Source organism: Puntigrus tetrazona, unplaced genomic scaffold (assembly GCF_018831695.1).
Source record: "Puntigrus tetrazona isolate hp1 unplaced genomic scaffold, ASM1883169v1 S000000007, whole genome shotgun sequence".
Classification (NCBI taxonomy): domain Eukaryota; kingdom Metazoa; phylum Chordata; class Actinopteri; order Cypriniformes; family Cyprinidae; genus Puntigrus; species Puntigrus tetrazona.
In genome coordinates, this window is record NW_025047687.1 from 269714 (window position 1) to 288437 (window position 18724).

Below are 18724 nucleotides of genomic sequence, written 5' to 3' on the forward strand. Positions count from 1 at the left end.
CATAAGACGAATGTTTTGATATGGCTGGTTTTGGTTATTAAGGATGGATCTTTTCCAGCCCTCATTTGAAGCTGTTCTATTTCTTGAGCCGATGTTGATATTGACCCAAAGCACAAGTTGTTTATTTTGTCATTGATTGAAATTCCCCAGCTCGTTCCAAAAGTGATTTATCATTTAAACTCCCCTCCTTCGCATTAATCGAGCTTGTTTTCTTGCTTGTTAATATTTCACACGTTCACCCGTACCGACACATTCTGATGGCAACATGACTTGATGTATGGTGCTGTAAGTCTCTGAAAATCTGCCATCTGATTGGCAGAGACTGTGCGGGCGATGACCCATGTGATCAATCAGGGAATGGCGATGTACTGGGGAACATCACGCTGGAGTCCCATGGAAATTATGGTGAGTCACAGTCTCTTAACTTTTAGTTGTTTTCACCCCTGTAATCAGCATCGGCACCGGCTGCTTTTGTTCCTGAAGAACATCTAAAGATGCTTCTGTTTAAATAGGTGCTGTCAGTGAGACAGTCTAACCTTAAATACTGGGCGGATCGGAGATCTAAAACAGCACCGCACTGAGTCAGACAAACCCTTCACACTGACAGAATGTTAAAAGACGAGCTGTTGTTTGTGTTCAGTGATGCCTCGTCAGTCACAACTCATTTGTCTATTAATGCGTAACATGTTGTGCAGAATTTGGTTTTCTGTCCCATTGCCCAATAATATGTTCCACCATTTAGTGAATTTTACATGGGCAGATAATTCAGAATTTTCTCTGTTGTTTTGACAAAAGAATCTAAGTGTGGTCTGGAGAAATTGTTTATTATTAATATGTGTTTATTTTTTTAAAAAGCTTATGGCAGCCACAGGAACTTTCAGATTGAAAACCCATGGGCTACAGGAAAGACTGTAACTCGCTTTCATGCGGATTAGCCTATAATCAGATAATATTCCTTTTCTATTTGAATTTTGTAAATTTAGAAGTAGTCTTATTTGTATGGTTCCTCTGTGAATCAGGAAAAACTGAAAGTGAACGCTGGGGCGGACAAAGTGTTTAAAGATGCTGCAATTAATTTTATCTGTAAATTTAGATTTCAAATTTATATTGATTTTAGGAGTGTTGACATTATTTTACTAATTGTAACACCCAACACTAGTTGTCATTGACATTATGAAGACCAGGAAGTTAACTTCAGCCCAGGCATGTGCATTCTTTTTAATTTCAGCTCAACTGCATTCAGACGTAACGCTAACCTTGTGCAAGCTATCATTTTGTCTGTGTTTTGTAGGAAGCATATTCTGTGGCCCGACAGTTCAACCAGATCCCACCAATCTGTGAACAGTCAGAGTATCACATGTTCCAGAGGGAGAAAGTGGAGGTGCAGCTTCCTGAGCTCTTCCATAAGATTGGTGAGTGATGCTGCTGTCGCTGAGTCTCAGACCCTGACCAGATGTGTCTTCTCAATGGGGTTTGGCCTGTTTTTTTCAGGTGTGGGTGCGATGACGTGGTCCCCGCTGGCCTGTGGGATAATCTCAGGAAAATACGACAGCGGGGTGCCAGCCTACTCTCGTGCCTCACTAAAGGTACTACATATCCCATGAGTCTCTCTGTCTCCGCCTCCTCCTCTTCCTGGTCCTTTGGAAACATTAGTGGCCTCATATGTGATTCCTTGGTGTTTGGTGTTCTAATGTGAATGTGTTCCGTGTCTTCCAGGTTCTATAGTTGGTGTTTTCCTGTAGATGTGTTTGTTGTTGATGGCATGAATCCACACGCCTGATCTTCAACATATATTTCTTTATGTGAATGAGTTTCTATGGTAACTCTGAGGAGGATTGGCACTTGTTTATCAGTGTTTCCATCTCTTTCAAGCACACTAAACCACACACACAAGTGCGCACTAAAAGCACCCGTTTCCCGAGCTTTATGTTAGCGTAGTCGCATGTTTTTGGCTCATTGTTTTGTGACCCATCATCTTCCTCCTGTAGTCTTGTGTCACACTGTTGATCATTACTGATATCTTGTTACCTCTGTGTAACTTGTAACGTATATGTGCATTGACACTCGACTATAACAGAACCGTGCTGGTGGTCTGAACAGTGATGGGTCCACTGGATTAGGAGACCCATGAGTGTTTAGACTCACTAGACCACACTGGTCCTTTTTCCACTGTTAATTCATATTTACTAATGATGGACCTGAAGCTGGATTATTTATCCTGGTCAAGCACACACACAAACATGCTTTTACTAGTCAGTAGAAATAATAGATTATACTTTAAAGTCATCATGAAGTCATAATGAATTAAGACAAGACGTTAACTTAAGCCAAGCAAATAGTTGGTTAATCAGTTGGTTAGTCTGTAGTAAAATAACTATTTAGCCAGGGGTGTCAAACTGCCCTGCATAGTTTAGATGTAATCCTAATTTAAGTAACTGATCCAACTAATCAAGTCATATAGGTTTAATTGAAAACGGCACAGGATGCAGTATGTGTGTTGGAGCAGGATTGGAGCTAAACTCTGAAAGGTTCCAACCCTCCAGTAACTGAGTTTGACTCCCCTGATTTTGCCTGTTGCAGTGTTTAGTAAGATTCATATACTACTGTAGTAGTACTGTTTTTTTTTGTTTGTTAAACAAAAAGTGTATGTGTGTGTGTGTGTGTGTGTGTATATGTGTATATATATATATATATATATATATATATATATATATATATATATATACATATTCTAGTTGTGATTTTAATTTTAGTTTTAGCTTTGAATATTTCCTATATGCGTTTTTTTATGTTTTCATTTAATATTTTACTTTATTTTTTGGTGACTTTTCATTTAAAACCAATTTTTTCTCACATTTTTTTGATGTGTATATTGTTTTTAAAGATTTATATTTGGGTTTTAGTTCTTTTAGTACCATGCATCAAGTTAAACTAAATGAAAATTAAATGCAACTAGTGTGTGTGTGTGTGTGTGTGTGTGTGTGTGTGTGTGTTTTAGTTTAGTTTTAGTTTTAGTAATTTCTAGTATATTTTTAGTAAGTTTTATCAAATTCAATGAATTGCAAATGTGTTTCATGTTGACTTTAAATTGATAGTAATGTAATTTTTAGCTAATCAACTGAAAAAAATCATTTTAATATATGCCTTAAACTCATTTATGCAATTTTTTTTAACACAGCTTTCTAAAAAATCACTGATCATGTTTGTGAGTGTGTGTATGAGGTCTCTTTACCCCCTAAAGTTCTCTGAGTGAGTTCATCTCTGCTCATTTGAGCTTTGGGTGGACAGAGTCACGTGTTTAAAACAGGCCCTCGCCACACAGGTGCTGCTGAGTGTTACACGTCCAAAAGAGTGTGAGAGTGTGATAATGTTGTGTGTGTGTGTGTGTGCACCGCTGTAGGCGTGGCCCCTGTTTTGAGCAGGTGTGCTGTGTTGTTAACAGGGCTACCAGTGGTTGAAGGACAAGATCTTGAGCGAGGAGGGCCGACGCCAGCAGGCGCGGCTGAAAGAGCTGCAGGCAATCGCTGAGCGGCTGGGCTGCACGCTGCCACAGCTAGCCATCGGTACGCCTAACCCAAAGACACACTGCCGCTCTCTCTTTTCTGTCTGTCTGTCCGTCCGTCCTGTGCCTCGCTCATCCTCTCCCCTCTCATCCTCCCTTCCTCAGACCGCCGGAGCGGAAGCGCCTGTCCGCGGATGGCTACGCCAAACAAATGGCTTTAGTTTGAGGCTTTTAATGGAAGAGTGTTTCTCCGGCATCATATTCTTGCTGCTAAGCTTAGGGTTAAATATAATAGTTTCAAATCGATTTGGCATAGTGCTTTATGATGCTCGGTGTGGTATCTGAGATAGGAAGTGTTGTGTAATGCTTTTGGAGAGAATGGAGTGTAACGTTTCAAAGAAATATGTGCTGTATGATCTAGAGTGAAGGCTTTTATAAGAACTGCGATGCTTTGATTTAACTACATCATTTCAGTGTACAGTAATCTAATCTTGAGAGCTGAGTGCTTGTGATCACGGTCTGCTGCACATCATAATAGTCCAGTTAAAGTAAAACTATCCAATTGAGAAACTCAAAGTGTGTTTTTGTGTGTGTGTGTGTGTGTGTGTGTGCGTGTGCAAAGCGCTAAGACTAGCTGGCGGTAGTAGAGATTAGTTTGGAGCCCAAGTCTGCACAGTATTGTTATGAGATGGAGCCTCTATCAGACTCAGCGACACACCCCATTTATATAGCATCAATTTACTAGCTAAAATCAAACTTATCACAAAACAAACAATTAAACATATATCAGCGTGAAAACAACTACCGTGGAATGACTAAAACCATATTTTTAAAAACTTTTATTGGAATTGTAATACATTTTGACAGCTTCACATTCCAGGACATGTGAGTCACACCTGCTGAAACAGAACAAAGTTTTTTAAGTTTGTAACAAGGCTGTTTTAGGTCACCACTGACTTCTATAGTAGAAAAAAATGCTATGGAAGTCAAGGTGCCCCAAAACAGCCTGGTTACAAAGTTTCTTCAAAATATCTTCCTTTGCGTTTGACAGAACATAGAAATTCGTACAGACTTAGAACTAATCAAGGGTAAGTAAATGATGACAGAATAAAAATTTTTGGGTGAACTATTCCTTTGAATTATGATTTAAAGCAGTCCTGCATAATTGTAGCCCCACAAACGTATTGACTGCAGTATAAATGGTATAGCAGAAAACATTTCAGTCATCAAACAGTCTATACCGCCGTCGTTGCATCCACCCCAGTCTTGATACTCTCTATAAAGTTTCAGGAAGCCCTTCGTTTTCCCGACCTCACAGAAGTCATAAATTGGCAGTATGTATGTGACAACACATCCTCTGTGATTCATCGACTGCGGGACGCTGAGGAATAAAATCTTGACAGGACCTCAATCAACAGAGCAGCGGCCAATAGAATCTTGTCCTCTTCCTCACCTGTCCTGTAATGCAGTCGTACATTACATTTCACACCTCATTACTGGATTGCCAGCCCTCCCAGGTTGTGCAGATCCCTCTTCCCCCGCACAAGCACGGCCAATCGATTCACAGCCAGCACTGCTCATTTACACCACCGCCAGTGTGTTTAAAAATACTCCTATGGGTCAGATCTGCTGTCAGAGTTAATGAACTGCGCGTGCATGTAAATAAGCTGATTATTTTAAGGGTATGACGTCATAGTGTGTTATTGACGTGCCGGTGGAGGCTGTAAATGAATAAAATAGCTAAACGCCAGTGAAGCTTTTTGAAGTAAATCAGTCAATCACTTTTTCTACATGCGCTTTTAAAAATACAGATTGTATCAAAGCACTGAGCAGTATGAAATAGGAGAATAGATGGATGGTCTCTGTAATCAAATCGACAATAATCACTAGAAACTAAGTGTCCCCTTTGTTAAAAAAATTCAGAAACAAATATTAGTTAGTTAGGTCATTTTACTTTTAATAATAAGCCTAGTTTGAAATTAATGACCAAAGTTAATCAGTCCACTCATTCATTTTAGCTTTAACTCACTGTTGTGCAATACATTGTAACATAAGACTACACTACTATATATGTGTTTTGTCAAATTATACCACTAAAATTATACTAGAAAAGTAATGAAAATTATTAAAAATAAATTATAATAAATTATCACTGCATTTATTTTCTCCCCAACACTTACAGTTTTGTATTCTACTGTGTATGCACAGTAGAATGTGTGTGTGTGTGTGTGTGTGTGCGTGTGTGTGTGTGTGTGACAAAGCAGTCTGTTAGGGGTAAAGTGCTAAACCGTTAAAATCCACTGTCGATTTACCCAGAACATCAGAGCTGAATGTTTCATATCATCTGCAGCGTTTGACACAGTGTTGCCTTGAAAAATTTGAACACGCTTCCAAATGGCCTCTGTATTACAAGCTAACACAGACACACACACAGCAGTACAGTAAACACACTGCAGTGCCAACATACAGTGCCACAGATGGCACACACACACTCACACACACATGCACACAAACAAACTCCCAGGAGGGGTTCAAATCCCCACAGAGTTTCCTTCCTGTCTGTGTGTGGCGGCGGTGTTGCATGGACCGTGTTTAGGGAACAGCAACGGTCAGCATGGCTCCTCTTCACCTCCTCTGCACTCCTGCAGATATCGCTCATCTTCCCCATGAAAAAAAAAAAAAAAAAGAGAGAAGCTTGTGCAGCTCTGATTTTGAGCTTGCTCAGTGTGTCCTGGTGCTGGGAGCCATGGTAACAGAGTGGTCTGGCAACTGCTGTGTGTTTTGTGAGATGCTTCAGTGTGTGTAGGAGTGGGAGAAGTAGCTGCTTTAATTTTGGAAATGGCTTAATTTGTATAAACATATACATGTTTTGTTTTAAATAGAACATTTATCTTTTCGTGATGGGGGTAGGTTGTGTCATGTGTTGTGTATGATGTTATTTATGCTGTTTGTTCAACATATTTGCTGCTCGTCTCCAGCGTGGTGCCTGAGAAATGAAGGTGTGAGCTCTGTGCTCCTTGGAGCCTCCAGCACTGATCAGCTAATGGAGAATATAGGAGCAATACAGGTGAGAATACATATGTTTTTGTGGAAAGTGTAAATCAAATGCTAAGCCCTGCCAGAAAATGAGCTCTGTGACCAACCTAAAATCATTCTTTAGGATTGCAAAATTTGGGGAATTTACAAAGTTTCTTTCTGAAGTTTCTAAAAACTGAAGGTTTCTGAAACTTTCTAGGGAATTAACACAAATTAAAAATTTTAATCAGCTGCATAGATATTTTCTAGAACCTACTATTAAAACCTACTATAATTGAGCCTAACAAACTACATCCAGTGAAATAAGTTATAATATGATTATAATAATGGGGAAAAGATGTTTGATCGGTGGTATTAAGGTTGAACTTGAATATACTAAATCATCATTTTTTATACATTAGATATAAAAGCCAGTATATCTGGCTTTTATATCTACTATGAATCTCATGTAATTTTTGCATCCATTCTGTTTCAAACTCTCTGCCATTTTAATCATATTACAGCAGTTTAACAATATAATGGTGTGCTTTCCAGTCTCACAAGTATAATCTGTTCGATTTTAATCACTTCATGAGCCCATTTACAGCAAATCATGCTGTTCACAGAAATCTCCGTTCCTGTGGGACATTCTGTAAAGCTGTAAAGCTTATCTGAGCACAACTTGAATGTGGTGATAGGCGGAGCTTAGACAAGGGTCTCTCTCTCTCTCTCTCTCTCTCTCTCTCTCTCTCTCCCTATATATATATATATATATATATATATATATATATATATATATGTGTATGTGTATATATGTATATATACAGTACAGACCAAAAAGTTTGGACACACCTTCTCATTCAAAGAGTTTTCTTTATTTTCATGACTATGAAAATTGTAGATTCACACTGAAGGCATCAAAACTATAAATTAACACATGTGAATTGTATACATAACAAAAAAGTGTGAAACAACTGAAAATATATCTCATATTCTAGGTTCTTCAAAGTAGCCACCTTTTGCTTTGATTACTGCTTTGCACACTCTTGGCATTCTTTCTTGATGAGCTTCAAGAGGTGGTCACCTGAAATGGTCTTCCAACACTCTTGAAGGAGTTCCCAGAGATGCTTAGCATTTGTTGCCCTTTGCCTTCACTCTGCGGTCCAGCTCACCCCAAACCACCTGATTGGGTTCAGGTCCGTGACTGTGGAGGCCATCACTCTCCTTCTTGGTCAAATAGCCCTTACACAACCTGGAGGTGTTTTTGGGGTCATTGTCCTGTTAAAAATTAAATGATGGTCCAACTAAACGCAAACTGGATGGAATAGCATGCCGCTGCAAGATGCTGTGGTAGCCATGCTGGTTCAGTATGTCTTCAATTTTGAATAAATCCCCAACAGTGTCACCAGCAAAGCACCCCACACACATCACACCTCCTCCTCCATGCTTCACGGTGGGAACCAGGCATGTAGAGTCCATCCGCTCACCTTTTCTGCGCCGCACAAAGACACAGAGGTTGGAACCAAAGATCTCAAATTTGGACATTAGATTTCCACTGGTCTAACGTCCATTCCTTGTGTTCTTTAGCCCAAACAAGTCTCTTCTGCTTGTTGCCTGTCCTTAGCAGTGGTTTCCTAGCAGATATTCTACCATGAAGGCCTGATTCACAGTCTCCTCTTAACAGTTGTTCTAGAGATGTGTCTGCTGCTAGAACTCTGTGTGGCATTGACCTGCCTCTAATCTGAGCTGCTGTTAACCTGTGATTTCTGAGGCTGGTGACTCGGATGAACTTATCCTCCGCAGCAGAGGTGACTCTCGGTCTTCCTTTCCTGGGGCGGTCTGCATGTGAGCCAGTTTCTTTGTAAAGTTCAAAGTTTTCCCAATTTTTCGGACTGACTGACCTTCATTTCTTAAAGTAATGATGGCCACTGGTTTTTCTTTACTTAGAATTTGTATTATGGCAAGAAAAAAGCAGCTAACAGTCTATTCAGTGAGACTATGAGCTGTGTATCCACCTGACTTCTGCACAACAAAACTGATGGTCCCAACCCCATTTATAAGGCAAGAAATCCCACTTATTAAACCTGACAGGACACAACTGTGAAGTGAAGACCATTTCAGGTGACTACCTCTTGAAGCTCATCAAGAGAATGCCAAGAGTGTGCAAAGCAGTAATCAAAGCAAAAGGTGGCTACTTTGAAGAACCTAGAATATGAGATATATTTTCAGTTCTTTCACACTTTTTGTTATGTATACAATTCCACATGTGTTAATTTATAGTTTTGATGCCTTCAGTGTGAATCTACAATTTTCATAGTCATAAAAATAAAGAAAACTCTTTGAATGAGAAGGTGTCCAAACTTTTGGTCTGTACTGTGTATATATATATATATATATATATATATATATATATATATATATATATATATATATATATATATATATATATATATATATATATATATATATGTCTAAGCTCCATCTCCCATCTGCTGTCTCATCAAAAATGCTTTTGTTTATATGTGTGTACTGTGTATATTTATGTATGTATATGTATGTATGTGTGTGTATAGAATACACACACATGTGTAGTATAGATTTAAAAAAATTTAAAATTTATTATTAATGTACAGTATATCAATATAGTAAATATACATAATAAATATACACAGAACACACATGCAAACAAAAGCATATTTTTATGTGATTAATTATAAAACGTTAATAGTGTGTGTGTGTGTGTGTGTGTTTTGCTATATCCTCTAGCTTTATATGTATATGGAATCCACACTCAGTTTTAAGCTTTTTTCACAGGTTCTTCCAAAGTTATCATCCTCCATCGTGCACGAGGTGGACAGTATCCTGGGCAACAAACCCTACAGTAAAAGGGACTACTGCTCCTAGTGTGGGACCGGATGCTCCACACACACCTTTGCCTGATCCTCCGTTCGCTTCAGCTTTTACTGAATGAGTACCGGCTGCATGAGACGGGCAAGCACCCACAAACCCTGGAGAGCAGGACTTTTACAACACAAAGGGCAAGAAACGTGAAAAATACACAAACAAAAAAAAAGACACATCACTGACTGAGGGGTTAAAATAAAGGATAGAGAGTGATGCATTGAAGATACATGCTTACGGATTCATCCGTATGGGTACTTTATAACCAGATCATTAGGGTAATTAAGATCAAAATGAAGAAGAAAAATATGCTTAACAACATTTAAAAAAATAACATGCTTGCTTGGTTGCTGGAAATATTCAGTTTTTCTCTTTGCTTTTTTTTGGGTATTGAATGCATAAATGGAGCAGAAATAGGTTATCCATAGCCACTTAAGTGATCCATTAGGGTTTGCACACATTGTTCACATCATCAAGGTATCCCGGCCCAGAAATCTTCACTGTGTCGCTCATGCGCTATGTATGCACATGCCCCCTTTGCAGGCAAACCAATAAGCACTTTAGGAGAACAACAGAGAGAGCGGCTTGGTAAAAACTGATTTAAAAGTAGCTCCTCTCTAATGTGGAATGGGGCAAAAATCAGACGCTTGTTCTACACAGGGCATTTCGCTCTTTGCTGTTTAGCCTCAAAATACGGCCCTGGCTTCTCACGTGTCATTGCTTTGCTAACAGGGCCATCAGAGATCTCTCCATCGGATGTGCTTTTGGACGGTAGCTGTCTGAGTGATTGCTGAAGATTGTTGCTAGTGTACTGATAGTACAGTTATTACACATGCTGATTTATTAGAGTTTAAAGTGTAGATTGATTATCTGAAGTACTCATGGGATAAGCATGCTTCAAAAAGTATTTAATGCGATTACTGCAAAATGTTACATCAGAAGAGTGAATGCTATAAAACATCAAAACGTGTTCTGGTCGTATTTCACTTCAAAATCAATATCTATGTAGAAAAAATATTTAATTTAATATAAGATATACTGAAATAAATCTACTTATTATTTTAGGACCATTTTAACTGGTTTATTAATATATATTTTTCTACAAATTGTCTTATCTTATGTGGGGAAAAAATGTGTTTCTTATTGCTTTAAGGTGTTTACATGTAGGTGTGTGTGTGTCTGTGTATATACTAAAAGAAAGAAACACAATTATAATAGTAATATTATTGTAATAAATAATAATAATAACATAATTGTCACTAAAATAATGCAAAATAATAAAAAAGTCCTTTCCTATATATCCTATATATATATATATATATATATATATATATATATATATATATATATATATATATATATATATATATGAATATATATATAGAGAGAGAGAGATACATAATTAGATTAAAATATTCTAATTACTGGAACACATTCTTTTTATTAGAACATAACTCAACTTCTCTCAACTTTTTTTTTTTTCATATATATGTGAGTGTGTGTGTGTGTAGCAGTAGTGATAAAACTCTTGATGGTCCTAAAATATTGATTTTAGGTGAAATAACAGACTTTTGTGTGACATTCATCTGATTATTAGTAACAAGTAGTAACATGAGGTGGTGGTAGCCTAATGGTTCTAAATAACGGGCTGCTAACACAAAAGTTGCAGGTTCAATCCTAAACAGAGGTTCATCAACCTGCAACTGGGCATCTATTAGTAGCAAACCCAACAGCAATTTGACGATATTGTCTTCGGTGTAACTGGGGCCAGCTCTCACCTGTGGCCTTTCACAGCTCAGCAGATCTTCCTAGCCATTAGGAAAGGACTGTTTAAAGGCATTCTCTCACCCACCTAATAGGAGCAAAGGCCTGTTTGTGTCAGCAGCTCAGGGACTGCGGTAGAATGTCTATGTCTGCATGTGTTTGTGTGTGTGTGTGTGTGTGTGTGTGTGTGTATGTATGTGAAATACATTGTTTGCTGTTTCTTCATCTCATTTCTGGGCACTTGGCATTTCCTCTATATGTGCCGGTGATGATACGTGTGGCTGAAGCCAAAGATTTATCCCACATCCCGTCAGTAACGTGACTCCTGTGTCCTCTTTCCCATGGCGAGACGATGGCTCACTTAGCAGCATGTATCTGCTCATCTTTCTTCACTTTGTATATTCACTCTGCGCTCTAGGAATAGAAGTACATATATACATAATTAGTGCAAGTATACATAGTGCACCCCGGAAGAATGATAAGCAATCTTTAGCTCTTTTTTTTTTTGTGGAGATTGGTCGGCAGACGTTGATCAGATAGTACTGAATTTCTTGCAGCGTTTAATCAAACTGTCCCTGATCAAGCACAAGAGAATTGCATGAGGTTAATTTGGAAAGCATGCAACAGGATCCATGTGCTGTTTTAGCACATTTAATGCACAATTAATTTTCCGATAATGCTGGCCAGACTGACATTTTTGTACAGTTCTGAGAAGATGAGCTTGCTGTTCTTCATGGTAGTGATTAAAAATACTCTAAAGATCAGAATCAAAGTTATGGGAGTTAAATTTGTCTGTGTGTATCAACTGTATTCATGGTTTTAAACAGTTGAATGTTGAAGTTTGTTGTCCGCTCATCTCATCTGTGTGTTTGTGTGTCTCTCTAAAGAGCGTTTGGAGCCACGTAAGTTTCCTGATTATAATATCAGTTACTCCTAACAGACAGTCTCTGAACGATTTGCACTTTATTCGTTAGGCAGTTGCTTAATTGGAGATCATTCATTTGATGTCTTTTCCTTTTGATGGAATGTTTTAGGTTCAGGTCTATTCATGTCGTCATTACAAACCGATGTTGTTAACAGTAATGTACTTTTTTTTTTTTTTTTTTGTGTGCTTTTTTATAGCATCGCATTGCAGCAAAAATAGTTTGTGGGGAAAAAATACTGATTTGCATGGAGGTACTGTCACAAATAATAATCCTAAAAATAGGCTTCATTTATTCCATGCAGTATCAAACTGATTTTAAGGTCAAAATATTTTCTAGAAAATTTGCTTTGTGAAATCCATCCTGTAAGGCAAATAAATTAATTATTGGAAAAAATGCACATAAAAATAAGAGCGAGAGAGAACAAAAATAACCAATTGTAGCCAAATGCTTACAAATAAATGAAACATGAAATAATTGTTGATTTAAACAAATAAAAATAGAAATAAGAAAAAATGAAAATGGTAGCCAAATGGATAGAAATGTGAGTTTTTATGAACATTTTTATCAATAGTATCATGCTAATATAACGCTGAAGTGTTAAGGTTGTTTTACCATTTTCTTGCCTCATAAGCATTGCAAGTTCATTACTGTCAACAAGTGTCTTTTTTTGTTAATGTCCGTGCTTCAGTGGTACTGAATCTGAAACGATCCTTTGTATTTCATTGTTGTATATTATCGTCGGGATGAAATGGCATCACTAAAGTGTGTGCGAGAACTTAAAGTGAGGAGTAGATTTGTGAACAGAGGCAGTTATTAGTTTAGTTTCAGTGTTGAGATTCATCACTGTGTTTGGATATTAAAGCGTTTAACTGGACTCATGTTTGAGTTTGTGTCTCGTGTCGACTAATGTTTTCATTTTATTAGTCTTGTACCTTAGTCAGTGTGTTTCTGCTCTCACGAGTCGGAAAAGTTTGGTGAAGATGTGGTGAATATCATTGACTGGTTTCCCATGCCTCCGAGCAGTTTGGATTTTTATTTAGCAACCCTTTTCAGTTCTGAGTGGAATGGTTGGAAAAACAGGGAAAAGTGTGTGCGATTGTTATGAAATTAAGTAATTATCAGTCCAGATTTGACCGATGCGAAGAGTATTGCTTTCAAGTACCATACTTTAGTTCACTAGAAGATTATTTTTCATGTTTAATATTTTACAAAGATAAAGACAAAAATATGATTTTATTTTTTTACCATTCTTTGTTGCCCTTCGGTGGTACTGACCTGAAGATGAGGACGATGATGATGATGATGATGATGATGACAAAGATAACAAAGAGCAATTATTTGCACTGAATATGCATTTTGGAGAATTCTGTGAAATGTATACAATGGCAAGCTACATTTCCACGTTTTGTGGAGAAATACTGTATGTCGAGTCAGATATATCTGTATATAGTTTGACCTTTGTACATATATATATATACATAAGAGTATTCATGGTCCTGATCACTCCAGCCTTTGGTTCTTTTATTTTCACTGAAAGGCATTTGCTGACTGCATTGTGCTTGAATCTGAATTTAGACATGTACAGCGCCAGTATCTATGAAATGACAACTATAAAATATTGACAATGAAAAAATGTTGTCTTGTTTGTCTTTGGTTTTATTTGAGTTTCTAAAGAAATGCATAAATGTAGTTGAAGCTACTTTTTGTCTCTCTATCAGTTTTTTTTGCAGTGCTGGTTTAAGACTGATTACTTAATCTGAATTGTTATCAGAATCCAAAACTACTAAAAAGTACTTGTAATTATTATTATTATTATTATTATTGTAATTACAGTAAAACAGTCATAATGAAACTAAACTTCATTGATTACATGATTACATACAGTAGCAATAAATTATTCATACTGTACTGTCATTACTGTTTATATTTGGAAGCAATTTATTAATTAAATAAATATTAAGATATATAAATAAATTGTTAAATACATAATGAAAGAAATAGATAAATACATAGTTAAATGAATACACATTTATATGTTTATTAATTTATGTATAAAAAAATGTTTGCTCCACATTTAATTTTCGATGTTGTCAGCACATCACTTTGTGGTGTCACCTTTCATTCTCAATTTCTTCAGTCTGATTTCTAGTTTAAGCCCGTTTTTGTTCTTCGAGCTGTCACAAGCTGTGGCTGAGCATGGTATAAGATTAACAATTAAGAATTATGGCAAAAAGTGTTGCAGACCGGAAGAAGAGAGCTCAGGACACTGGTGATAGCCGTGTGCAGCATTCATAATAAAATATATAGCAAAACATGTCAATGACACAACAACCAATCTTGCATCATGGTCAGTAATAGCTTGTGATGCAAAATACAACAAAAATACACTTAAACTAGAAATCAGACCAAAGAAATTGAGTTTATAAGGTGACACCACCTTGATACATACAGATGCATCTCAATAAATGATAATGTCATGGAAAAGTTCTTAAGCCACTCCTGAACCACAGACAATGTCAGAGGCGTCCTACCTGGGGCTAAGGAGAAGAATTTGACCAGTGGTCTAAAGTCCTCTTCTAAGTTGAGCGCATGTTTTGTATTTCATTTGGAAACCAAGGTCCTAGAGTCTGGAGGAAGGATGGAGACGCTCATAGCCCACTTTGCATGAAGTCCAGTGTTCCACGTTTCCACAGTCTGTGATGATCTGGGCTGCAATGTCACCAACATCACTCCACCGTTTACTAAGAAATTGTGTAGCACTTCATGCTCCTTTCTGCTGACCATCTTTTAAAGATGTTAATTTCATTTTCAAGCAGGATTTGGGACCTGACCAAACTACCAAATGCATCAAAAGTGTTGGTGTGCTTGACTGGCCAGCAAACTCACTAGGCCTGAACCCTACAGAGAATCTATGGGGTACTGTCAAAAGGACAATGAGAAACAAGAGAAGGTCACTGTCAAAGAAACCAGGGCTTCCAGACCACCTCAGCAGTGCCACAAACTAATCACCTCCATGTCATGCTGAATTGAGGCAATACTTGGGGGTTCAATTACTGAGTATGTACAGTAAATAAACATAGTTTCCAGAAGGCCAACAATTCACTATATTTTTTTTTTATTATTGGTCTTATGAATTCTAAATATTCTGATTTTGAGATATTGAATTGGTGGGCTTTTGTAAATTGTGAGCCTAAAATGTCGCAATTTATAGAACCAAAGACTTAAACTACTTCAGTCTGTGTGCACTGAATATATTTACGAGAGTTTAACAATTTGAATTGAATTACTAAAAACTTTTCCATGACATTCAAATTTGAGATGGACCTGTAGGCTTACTTATTTACTTGAGTGAAAAAAAGACAATGTATATAAGATGTTAAACTAAGAAATGAGAGCTGACATTTATTCTAAAGATTGAACAGTTTGTACAATAATAGAAATATTTATAGACGCTATTAGCTGAATTAAAAATATAGTGCACAGTTGCTGTTTAAAATATTTAACACATGCTTAAAAAAACAACAAAAAACTTATTCCAGGGTGGCAAAATCTTTTTCAAAACATTTACAATTGTATATTTTACAAAAGATAAATAATTTCAAATTTTATACAAAACAATCAAAAGCATGAAAAATGTACCAGTTCCCATGTTTTTTCTTCTAATATTAACAGAAGAGGCCCTCCTTTTAAAAAAGGCCATCATAGCACCATTTCTAACATTCACAAAACATCACTTCATGTACCTTTTTATATCTTCCTGTCCACAGCGATGTTTCTTTATCAAACGTTATAGTCTGTCAAAGAGGTAAAACAAATACATTTTGTGAAATGAGTAAAATCCTGGGATTGTATTTTATAGAATGCTCCAATCCAGCAGCGTAAACAAGAATGTTCTAAAATCCACACATTTTTTGTACACTTTTTTTTTTTTCCTTGTGGAGCCACATGTGAATCTGACAACAGACAATATGAAAATCCCCTGAACATGTGGTGAAGGATGAAGACCGAGCTTTGAGGAACAGTTAGCGTGAATAAAGTGCACCTGTGTGTTTATGTCCTGCTGCTCAGTGTGAGTGTTTTTCCTCTGGAGGGCCACCTAAGAAAATACAATCACAACCATTCAAATCAGTATATCCTACCACGACTAAATTAGTTATTACAGTTAACTAAAACAACCTAAAACCATAAAAAACAATTGATACTTTAAAATACTTAAAAGTAAACACGTTTTAGCTAAAACAACTAAAACAGATTTTAAAGAAATAAATATAAAATAAAAAAATAAATAAATTGCTAAATTAGTGCACAAAATTGCTTTCCTTGGATTTTTTGTCTTGTTCTGAGCCAAAATGTGTAAAAATTCAAGATGGATTTTTGTAAAAAGGTTTTAGAAAGTTTTTGCTTGAAACTAATAAAATGCATTATGTATTATTTTTTTCTTGTTAACAAAAGTAAAGCATTTTTGGCAGTGATTATAAACAAATTTAAAAAACTACAGATTTTCAGCATGATGATGAATAATAAAAAGTGGGAAAAGGCACGCAAAAATTATGCGTTGTGCACTAGGGGCCTTGAGGCGCGTGTGAGTGTTTTTGCCTGAATTGGCTACCAAACTAGCTAGAGAGTGTGTTTCTTTCAAACTCTGACTGTGTGAAGCAGGTTTACGTTGTGAGCATGTGAGGCCGATCCAATTGTTCAGACACAGGCAGCGTCCATTTCGAGGGTCACACAGCGCTCCGTTCTCACATTCACAGCTGAGAGCACAGTCGGGTCCGAACCGCATCATGCTGCAGTCTGACACAACACAGCACATGTTACACACACACACTCTCATACATGTGTAATGGTGAAGATGCAGTATCTCCTTCCTCACCACTATCACACCTGACCCCTGTCCGTCCTGAGGCACAGATACAGCTGCCGCTCACAGGGTCACACGGAGTGCCCTCTTCACAGTCACACGACCCAGAGCAGCTCTCGCCGAATGTGCCCTGCTCGCACTCTGAGCAATAAAAAGAGGTGGTATTTGTTTTTGGTTAATGTTTACCTTATTTCATATAAAAATGTTTTAAGGTTCTCATTCATTTTAGGACTATATTTTTAATATATTAAACATAAATTTTACCAAAATAAGAATAAGTGTTTCTTTCGCTATAGACAGAAATAAAACAAACTGAAATGTTTTTTATTATTATTATTTCAGTTGTTTATTTTAAGATTTATTATATTGTTTGTTAATAGTATTAAAATGTAAATGTTTACATCTGTATATCAATGTTATTATCAATATTTAAAATTTCGGAGTGTCAGACAGTCTTGTTGGCAGTGGCTATTTACACAATAAAAATAAATAAATAAAAATTTTAATAAAAATAATAATAAAATTTTTAAATAAAGTATTGGGTAGGGTTAGGGTATGTGTACTGTAGGGAGACATCTATTTAATAATTTGAATTATAATTAACATTTACGCTCAATAAATTGCATTCTGTTTTATAATATACTTCAGTACTGAGGTGCAGATAAATGCCATTTGCAATAAGTAGTATGAATAGCAGAAAATGCTATTTGCACTTAAATAATGTTATTTTAAATTAGTGTAAATAGCATAGATGTTGTTTATAATAAGAGCAAATAGCAGTAATATTTTCTTAGCACAGGTTTGCACAGATCTGTTTTCAAATGAAAATAGAATCCATTTGCACTTAGTGTAAATAGCATATCACAAAAAAATGCTGCTATTTTCACTTAGTGTGTAAAGGATTAATACAGGCACATGAATTATACATCAGTTCCTAAGAAAATTAATTAAGAAATGTTAAAATGTAAACAATCCGGAATTAACTTACCGTTTAAAAAATGTTACTTTGATTTAGGGGAAAAACTTACACACATAAGACAGATTGACTACAGTATTTACGTATGTGTGTGTTGACTGATGAAGATGATGATCTAACCTCTCTCACAGCGAGAGCCGTCATATCCAGAGGGACAGAGACACTGTCCGGTTCTGGGGTCACATGAAGCCCCATTCATACAGTCACAGAGCTGCTGACAGCCAGAGCCGAAGAGACCGGCAGGACATGCTGAAACACACACACACACACACACACACACAGTGAGCACGCAGCTAACACTCACTTTGGGAAGAAGAGCTTCTCGCGAACCTCACCGTGTTGACAAAGATGACCGTAGTATCCCAGCTGACAGCGGCAGCTTCCTGTCATTCGGTCACATGTGCTGTTATTCTGACATAAACACTGCAGAGCACAGTCAGGACCAAAGCGACCCTCGACACACTCTAAACACACACACACACACAAAATCATAAAACCACTGATAGAAACACAAAACAGATTTGAAGCAAGAGAGTCTATGCAATTATATACACAATATACAGTAATTATGGTAACACTTTAGAATGGGGAAGACTTATTCACTATTAATTACAACTTTTTCCTCAATAAATTTTTAATTTGCCACTTATTAATAGTTAAGGTAGTTGTTAAGTTAGGGATATAGAATAAGGGGTACTTAATTAGCACTAATAAATGGCTAATATTCTAGTAATATTCATGCTAATAAGCAACTAATAGGTATAACCACAAAATAAAGT

At 36.7% G+C, this 18724-nt stretch overlaps 2 pseudogenes; one reads left to right on the forward strand and one right to left on the reverse strand.

Annotated features, from left to right (window-relative positions):
* The window catches only part of LOC122332234, a 28024-nt pseudogene extending 18603 nt beyond the window's left edge, over positions 1-9421 (forward strand).
* A 6751-nt stretch (positions 9422-16172) lies between these two features.
* Positions 16173-18724, reverse strand: part of LOC122332230 — a 62571-nt pseudogene continuing 60019 nt past the window's right edge.